The sequence below is a fragment of the Hippopotamus amphibius genome, chromosome X (genome assembly GCF_030028045.1).
Source record: "Hippopotamus amphibius kiboko isolate mHipAmp2 chromosome X, mHipAmp2.hap2, whole genome shotgun sequence".
NCBI classification, from domain to species: Eukaryota; Metazoa; Chordata; class Mammalia; order Artiodactyla; family Hippopotamidae; genus Hippopotamus; species Hippopotamus amphibius.
In genome coordinates, this window is record NC_080203.1 from 82248168 (window position 1) to 82256004 (window position 7837).

At 40.0% G+C, this 7837-nt stretch overlaps 1 pseudogene; it reads left to right on the top strand.

Annotated features, from left to right (window-relative positions):
• Positions 1 to 423: 423 nt before the first annotated feature.
• LOC130841505 (SH3 domain-binding protein 5-like) lies at positions 424 to 1878 on the top strand (annotated as a pseudogene).
• The last annotated feature ends 5959 nt before the right edge of the window (positions 1879 to 7837 follow it).

A 7837-nucleotide genomic window follows, 5' to 3' on the forward strand; every position in this document is an offset into this window, starting at 1 on the left:
ACTGTTCTCCCAGTACAGGCACCTGGCCCAGAGAGAATCAGAAGGCACAGATAAGTCTAACACAAGAATATAACTGGGCAACTAAATACCCCTGTCTTTCTTCTTTTTATAATCACTACTTAACCAAATTACATTTATTAGCATATACCACCAGTTAGCACTGAGCTGTGATTTCAGTGAACAAGTAAAAACATTAATCATTGCCTTATTTTGACCATGTAAATTTAAATATCTTTTAATTTGGGTATCAGTCAATGCGCTGTAACTTTTAAAGTATATTTTTTTCTTTAACACAGGTGAAATACTTTGGACGTGATCCACCTGATGGAAGAATGAGGCTTTCTCGTAAAGTGCTCCAGTCTCCAGCTACAACTGTTGTCAAAACTTTAAAGGAACTTCCTCTTGAGTTGGGCCCAGGGACCCATGGCGGCGAGCTGCACCTTCGAAGTGCACCAGGAGACAGGCAGAGGGCTCCCGCCCAGCCTGCGGCCGCCACCCCCATGCTCCCAAGTCAGCCTTGCTCAAGGTCGCAACGCCAAAGCGGAGCTGTCTGGAGGAGCGGACCGAGCTCCTGCCGCCTGCCCGCGACAGGAGGAGGAGGAGGAGGAGGAGGAGGAGGAGGGGGAGGGGGAAGGGGAGGGGGAGGAGGAGATGATAGAGCCGGGGCTGGAGGAGGAAGAGGTGGATCCCTGGATCCAGGGAGAACTGGAGAAGTTAAATCAATCCACGGATGATATGAACAGACGGGAGACTGAACTTGAGGACATTTGTCAGAAGTTCTGCTCTGTGCTGGTTGAGGCGATGGTGAAGCTGGATGGAGCTGGTGAAGAAAATTGGCAAAGCCGTGGAAGACTCAAAGCCCTACTGGGAGGCGTGGAGGGTGGCGAGGCAGGCGCAGTTGGGAGCTCAGAGAGCCACGCAGGACTTCCAGAGGGCCACCGAGGTGTTCCGTGCCATTAAGGAGACCATCTCCCTGGCCAAGCAGCGGCTATGGGAGGATGACAAGTGGCAGTTCCACTCGGCCTGGCAGGAGATGCTGAACCACACCACTCAGAGGTTCATGGAGCCGGAGCATACCAAGACAGGGAGTGAGCTGGTGCACAAGGAGAGGGCGGCCAGGTACAACACAGCCATGGGCCGCATGAGGCAGCTGGAGAAAAAACTCAAGAGAGCCATCAAGTCCAAACCTTACTTTGAACTACATGCAACTTGAGCAGCTGAAGAAGACGGTGGGTGAGCTGCAGGCCAAGCTGGCCCTGGAGAAGGGCGAGTACAAGAACCTGGAGACCATCTCGGACGAGATCGACGAGCGGTGGCGCTCCAATGCCATGGGGCCCCAAGGGAGCGGCGTTGGGGCCGAGGGTGACAGCCCCGCCGCCAAAGACCTACCGGGGTGCAAGCCCGAGCCTGACGCTGTTTCTGTGGCCTCCGAGGTCTTCGAAGATGTCAACTGCAGCACCTTTGTGTCTGAAGATGACTCGGAGACCCAGTCCGTGTCCAGCTTCAGTTCGGGACCCATGAGCCTGTCAGAGATGCCTGAGCAGTTCCCCGTGGCCGTGAGGCCTGGCAGCCATGACCTGTCCAGCTCTGTGTCCCTGTCGGAGTTTGGGATGATGTTCCCAGTGCTGGGGCCCCGCAGCAAGTGCAGTGGGGCCTCCTCCTCCGAGTGCGAGGTGGAGCGAGGAGTCAGGGTGGAAGGGGCAGAGAATAGACAAGTGACAAAGTCAGCAACCATCGGGGTCTCCGCAGCAGCAGCAGTGACAGTGGCAAGAGCCGGAGGGCCAGGCCTTGCAGGACAGGATATGGCAGCTGTCCCTGCAGGGCTCGAAGGGTAGGGACAGGGTCATCGCAGACATAATCGTGGTGCAGATCTGCTGATTCAGCCGCAGCTCTGGCCCAAGCGCATATCAATATTTATACATGAAACTATATGGAGAACATTGTGCCAATAATCGTTTAATATATGCCAGATACCAAACGTTTCCTCTAAACTACATTAATGACGTTTCAGTGCGCTTGAGGGCTGAAGATGTTTCTTCTGGGTAAGAGCTCTCGGGCTGGTGTGTGTTTCAGCGCAGAGTTGCTGTTGCAGGTGGGCTGTGACCAGGCGCACGGGCTTTGTGGAACGTTCACTGCCAGTGTTGTGGAAGCAATAACTGGTTCCCGGGGAAACCCCGAGCCAGGAAAAGGGCTGGGAAGCTAAGCCCCAGCGGGCCTCGCTCGTTTGGGAAAATGGCTTTGTTCGCCCCTTTAGATCCCAGGGAAAAACAAGTACACAAGACAAAACTCAAATATTCTGAACCACACCTTTTCAACCCAGTGAAGGCTTAAAAAAAAAATCTAAGAACACAATTCATTTTCATCATCTCTGGTTTTCAGAGAGGGGCTTTTAAAAAAGTGAATTTGCTGGGACACTCGTTAAAATCATTTTCTGTAAAAGGTTACCGTGAGTTGCACTTTTTGGGATGAAAAAGGTGAATGCCGGTGTGGGGATGGGGGGCCGAGGGCAGTAGGGGCCTGTCATAGAAGGGGGTTCTTGGCTGTGGGAGAGAAGGTTCTATAGTATAAACCTCATCCTACCAGCCCAGGGGACTTATTCTAAGAGAAGTGCAAATGGTTGCCTGCGTTGTTCTAGACTGACAAAGTGTTAATTTCTCTGTATACTGTAACTTTAAAAATAAAAAATTATTTAGGGGTTATGCTGCACTAGTATTTCTTAGAGGAAATTGTTCCTTACAGCTAGGAAAGGGAGTAGGCACATGTTGGCAAAGGCTGTTAATAGAAGCAATGCTGTCTCTTGTACTAATAGTATAAGTGTTTATGACTGCTTTTTCCTGTTTTCATGGTTACACATATTTAGAGCATTGTATTTTATTTGTCCTTTTCTGTTAAGAAAACTTAGCCTCTCTAAAAGAAAAAAAAGCAATCCCATTCAAGTTGCCCATTAAGTCTGTCAGCTTATATATTTGTTTGTTTGTAAATCTCTTCATACTGTCCTGTTTTCTCCTTTTTTAATGACTGATACAGTATCCTAATTACAAAGTTATTTTGTACTTAATACCTCCAGTGAAATAAAAATGGCTTTAAGAAAAAAAACTTTAAATGAAAGACGCAGTATTGTAATGGGAGAATCTGTTTCACAGTCATCATCTAATTCTTCCCAGTGATTTTTTTTAGAATTCTAGAGTGATATTCTGTAGAGCAAAATTTCAGTAGTATCTTCTAATGTGTAGATTTATATGTAATATAAATATATTCTAATGATTTGTATTAAAATACTTTATGTGTTCCATTTTTTGATTTCAAATTACCTATATTTTTCTTATTTATATTATAAATCAATACATATTTATTATTAAAAGTAAATCATTTATACATCTTAGAAAAGACTACTCTTTAATTCTTGTAATTTTGAAATATCTGAAAAATTTGGAAATAATAGGTCACATTTGCTGCTATAATGGATTTCTTCCTACATATTTTTCTTCTTCCTATACAGTAGTGACAGTTTACTTTTAGTCATATTATGGCTTACTTCTGCACAACAACTTTACTTACCCACAACTGTTTCACAAACTGTAACTTACCATGTTCAAAACCAGTGCCTATTTCTTTAGTACAGTTACCAGATATAGAAAGGAGTTAAGGGAGCTAATTTAATCTGTTTTTAATGATATACCACTTTTCAAATTGGTCACAAAACCATAAACATAGTGGAATAAATGTAAATGGGATCCTGTCGAGAATGAGGTAATACATTTTTCAAATTTAGAAAATATAGAAAAATAATTTACACATACAGAACTAGGTCATTTTTGTGTGTGTGTATATTGCTAATGTATGGATGTTCATGTTAGAAGGGAGGGAGGAATCATGATTTTCAGTTAATAAATGTTTGAAACAGCCATGTATAGAGGCTATTGATATAATTATTAGTAATAGCAGTACGATTATGTTCATTCCCATTATTTAATATATCACATTATAATTCCACAAAAACAGTAAATAGTTCATGAAAGTCATAATTTAGAATCTTCGTCCTTTTATAAACATTAAATATTTGTAAATTCTTGATTCAGGGCTAACTAGTATGTATGTGTAGTGTGTAGGCAATGTTAATGTACTTTCTGAAATATTGAAGATCAACTTAAAATGAAAGATTAAATTTAAAGTATATGCTTTGTACATTTCATTGTTCTATTTTATAATAGTGACAAAAATTTTATTCTTACTTTGTCTGCTGTTTAAGATACAATCCTTGCTGGTAGAATTTCAAATTGTAATTTATGTTTTTCCTGAGTTTTATATTTTATTTTACAAAAAGACGCCCAAATGCTAGTAATATGGAAAAAAAAAGCTAGTTCTTATTTTTAAATGGGTATAACTGTTCATTTAACTTGTTTATAAGTATTTTTAAAGCTTTTTATTGGAATATGATTGCTTTACACTGCTGTGTCAGTTTTTGCTGTACAACGAAGTGAATCAGCTGTATTTATACATATATCCCCATATTGACTCCTTCCCATGACTCCTTCTCACCCTCCCTATCCCGGCCCTCTAAGTCATCAACCATCATCGAGTCGATCTTCCTGTGTTAGGCAGCAGCTTCCCACTAGCTATTTATTTTACATTTAGTAGTGTATATATGTCAGTGCTACTCTCTCACTTCGTCCCAGCTTCCCCTTCACACTGCCCTCCCCTCCCCCACCCCTGTGTCCTCCAGTCCGTTCTCTACATCTACATCTTTATTCTTGCCCTGTCACTGGGTTCATCAGTATCATTTTTTTAGATTCCATATATATGAGTTAGCATATAGTATTTGTTTTTCTCTTTCTGGCTTCACTCTGTGTGACAGACTCTAGGTCCATCCACCTCACTACAAATAACTCAATTACATTCCTTTCTATGGCTGACTAATATTCCATTATGTATATGTGCCCATCTTCTTTATTCATTCATCTGTTGATGGACATTTAGGTTGCTTCCATGTATTGTAAATAGTGCTGCAATGAACATTGTGGTACATGTTACTTTTTGGATTATGGTTCCTCAGGGTATATGCCCAGGAGTGGGATTGCTGGGTCATATGGTAGTTCTATTTTTAGATTTTAAAGGAATCTCCATACTGTTTTCCATAGTGGCTGCACCAATTTACATTCCCATCAACATTGCAAGAGGGTTCCTTTTTCTCCACAGCCTCTCCAGCATTTATTGTTTCTAGATTTTCTGATGATGGCCATTCTGACTGGTGTGAGGTGATACCTCATTGTGGCTTTGACTTGCATTTCTCTAATGATTAGTGATGCTTAGCATCTTTTCATGTGTTTATTAGCCATCTGCATGTCTTCTTTGGAGAAATGTCTATTTAGGTCTTCCACCCATTTGTGGATTGGGTTATTTGCTTTTTTGGTATTAAGCTGTATGAACTGCTTGTATATGCTGGAAATTAATCCTTTGTCAGTTGTTTCATTGGCAAATATTCTCTCCCATTATGAGGGCTGTCTTCTTGTCTTGTTTATGGTTTCTTTCGCTGTGCAAAAGTTTTAAGTTTCATGAGGTCCCATTTGTTTATTTTTGATTTTATTTCCATTATTTGAGGAGGTGGGTCAAAAAGGATCTTGCTTTGGTGGATGTCATAGAGTGTTCTGCCTATGTTTTCCTCTAAGAGTTTTAGAGTGTCTGGCCTTCCATTTAGCTCTTTAATCCATTTTGAGTTTATTTTTGTGTATGGTGTTAGGAAGTGTCCTAATTTCAATCTTTTACATGTAGCTGTCCAATTTTCCCAGCACCATGTATTGAAGAGGCTCTCTTTTCTCCGCTGTATATGCTTGCCTCCTTTGTCAAAGATAAGGTGCATGGGTATATCTCTGGGCTCTCTATTCTGTTCCATTGATCTATGTTTCTGTTTTTGTGCCAATACCATACTGTCTTGATCACTGTAGCTTTGTAGCATAGTTTGAAGTCATGGAGCTGGATTCCTCTAGCTCCATCTTTCCTTCTCAAGATTGCTTTGGCTATTCGAGCTTTTTTGTGTTTCCATACAAATATTAAAATTTCTTGTTTTAGTCCTGTGAAAAATGCCATTGGTAATTTGATAAGGATTGCATTGAAACTGTAAATTGCTTTGGGTATTATAGTCATTTTCACAATGTTGATTCTTCCAATCCAAGAAATGCTATGTCCCTCCAACTGTTTGTTTCATCTTTTATTTCCTTCACCAGTGTCTCATCGTTTTCTGCATACAGGTCTTTTGCCTCATTAGGTAGTTTTATTCCTAGGTATTTTATTCTTTTTGTTGCAATGGTAAATGGGAGTGTTTCCTTAATTTCTATTTCTGCTCTTTCATTGTGAGTATATAGGAGTGCCTGAGATTTCTGTGCATTAATTTTGTATCCTTCTATTTTACTAAATTAATCGATTAGAGCTAGCAGTTTTCTGGTAGCATCTTTAGTGTTTTCTATGTATAATACCATGTCAGCTGCAAAGAGTGACAATTTTACTTCTTTTCCAATTTGGTTTCATTCTATTTCATTTTCTTCTCTGACTGCTGTGGTTGAAACTTACAAAACTATGTTGAATAATAGTGGTGAGAGTGGGGACCCTTGTACTGTTCGTTTTCCTAGAGGGAATGTTTTCAGTTTTTCACCATTTAGAATGATGTTGGTTGTTGATTTGTGATAGATGGCTTTACTTATTTATGCTGAGGTAATTTCCTTCTATGCCCATTTTCTGGAGAGTTTTTTTTTTATCATAAATGGATGTTGAATTTTGTTAAAAGCTTTTTCTGCATCTATTGATATTATCATATGGTTTTTATCCTTCAATTTGTTAATATGATGTATTACATTGATTGATTTGCATATATTGAATAATCTTTCCATTCCAGGGATAAACCCCACTTGATCATGGTGTATGATCTTTTTAATGTGCTGTTGGATTCTGTTAGCTAGTATTTTGTTGAGGATTTTTGCATCTATATTCATCAGTGATATTGGCCTGTAATTTTCTTTTCTTGTGACATCTTTGCCTGGTTTTGGTATCAGGGTGGTGGTGGCCTTGTAGGATGAGTTTGGCAGCATTCCTCCTTCTGCTATATTTTAGAAAAGTTTGAGAAGGATGGGTGTTAGCTCTTCTCTAATTGTTTGATAGAATTTGCCTGTGAAGCCATGTGGCCTGGGATTTTGTTTGTTGGGAGATATTTAATCACAGTCTCAATTTCAGTGCTTGTGATTGGTCTGTTCATATTTTCTGTTTCTTCCTGCTTCAGTCTTAGAAGACTGTACTTTTCTAAGAATGTATCCATTTCTTCCAGGTTATCCATTTTATTGGCATATAGTTGCTTGTGGTAGTCTCTCAAGATCTTTTGTATTTCTGCGGTTTTGGTTGTTACTTTTCCTTTTTTATTTCTAATTCTGTTGAGTTGCATGTTCTCCCTTTTTTTCCTGATGTGTCTGGCTAATGCTTTATCAATTTTGTTTATCTTCTCAAAGAACCAGCTTTCAGTTTCATTGATCTTTGCTATTGTTTCCTTCCTTTCTTTTTCGTTTATTTCTGATCTGATCTTTACGATTTCTTTCCTTCTCCTTACTTTGAGGGTTTTTGGTCTTCTTTCTCTAATTGTTTTAGGTGTAAGGTTACGTTCTTTGTTTGGTATTTTTCTTGTTTCTTGAGGTAGGATTATATTGCTATAAACTTCCCTCTTAGAACTGTTTTTGCTGCATCCCATAGGTTTTAGGTTGTTGTGTTTTCATTGTCATTTTTTTTTCTAGGTATTTTTTGATTTTCTCATTGATTTCTGCAGTGATTTTTTGGTTGTTGTATAGTGTATTGTTTAGCC